The sequence below is a fragment of the Acyrthosiphon pisum genome, chromosome X (assembly GCF_005508785.2).
Source record: "Acyrthosiphon pisum isolate AL4f chromosome X, pea_aphid_22Mar2018_4r6ur, whole genome shotgun sequence".
In the NCBI taxonomy this organism is placed as follows: Eukaryota; Metazoa; Arthropoda; class Insecta; order Hemiptera; family Aphididae; genus Acyrthosiphon; species Acyrthosiphon pisum.
The window spans coordinates 982238-983552 of record NC_042493.1 but is presented as its reverse complement, the minus strand read 5'-3'; the positions used below and the strand labels follow the sequence as shown (position 1 = coordinate 983552).

Sequence of the window (1315 nt, the reverse complement as noted above, 5' to 3'; positions counted from 1 at the left end):
GATTGTTGTTAATGGGTGCAGAGTCCATATAATTGAAGGTCGAAGGCGACGTATTTAGAACCGGAGTGTTTTCAATAATATGTTGAAGTCCGGGAGAAGTGGGTGTAAGTAAATTAGAATTCGACTTACGTGCATTTTTTTTAGTGAAATTGGAATCCGAGGAACGATTGGTAGACAGCGTAGGTTTTATTTTGTTCGGGGCGGGTGATTTCCCCGCACGAGAGTCGCCGCCCGAAGACGACGACATAATTAGTAATAAGTCGCGCTAACGATGTATACAAAACAATAACGGTAACTGCGATAAGAGTAAGCGGAAAGCACAACCGAACACTATGACTGCAGAAACGCGACTGGTTATAACATGTTATACATCAAAAAAAAAAAAAAAAAAAACTATTATAATAGGTATATAATAGTATACTTTAGAAGTTTCAAGGAACCCACAAGTAATATTATACAATCACAACAAAATAACTAAAATAGTTATTCTAGGTTTTTTAACATGTAATTTCGTCCTAATTCGAACTTAAAATTACTATAAAAATAAACTGTGCTTATGTATTTCTTAGAATTTTTGGTAACAGAGTTGAATATTTACGCGGAATCTTGTTTTAAATTTTCAATCCTTAGATATAAAAGTTGAACAGTTTATAATTTTTTAACTACAAAATAATTATTCAATTTTAAATTTGATAAATTTTGTCAAAATTTCAACTTCAAATGCTTATAAAAAAAAATTGTGCCTATGTATTTTTAATATTTTTCAACTACTATTGTAACAATGTATCAGGAGCCTTGTATTAATTTTTACACTTTAACTTACAATGTCCGTAAACAGCTCAAAAAGAGTCAAATTATTTTCAAAATATTATCGTATAAAGAAAATGCTAATATAAACATTCAGTGAAATTTTCAAGTTTTTACAGTCACTCGTTTTTTAATTACAACAAAATAAGAAAATCGTTACGTAAGAAATCGAGTGAATATAAAATGTTGTAAAAATATGAATTTCAAACGCTCATAAAAATTTAATTTGAGTTTCTTATAGACATTTTTTTTTGTTGATAAAGGTAGATTATCTTATAAAGAATGTTGTATTACATTTTAAAATCTTAGTTTTAAAAAGAAAAATTTTTACGAATTATTAACTCAAAATAATTTGCTAATTTTCGTGATTTTTACATATTTTGTCAATTTTTGAACTTTCAATGCTAATTAAAAAAAAACTGTGACTAAGATTTTTAATATTTTTCAAATGTCATTGTACAAATATAGTAGCGCCTTGTATTAATTTTCAAGTATTTTTACTCAACAA

General features: G+C 27.4%; 1 protein-coding gene and 1 long non-coding RNA gene across 4 annotated transcripts in view; both read right to left on the bottom strand.

Moving 5' to 3' along the window:
- The window catches only part of LOC115033048, a 3763-nt gene extending 3407 nt beyond the window's left edge, over window positions 1-356 (bottom strand). Inside the window, exon 1 of the long non-coding RNA XR_003838744.1 lies at window positions 130-356. This is a non-coding gene — a long non-coding RNA (uncharacterized LOC115033048). The remainder of the gene's footprint in view (window positions 1-129) is intronic.
- Window positions 1-1315, bottom strand: part of LOC100166878 (calcium/calmodulin-dependent protein kinase type 1) — a 455364-nt gene that overhangs the window by 432304 nt on the left and 21745 nt on the right. The window lies entirely within an intron of this gene.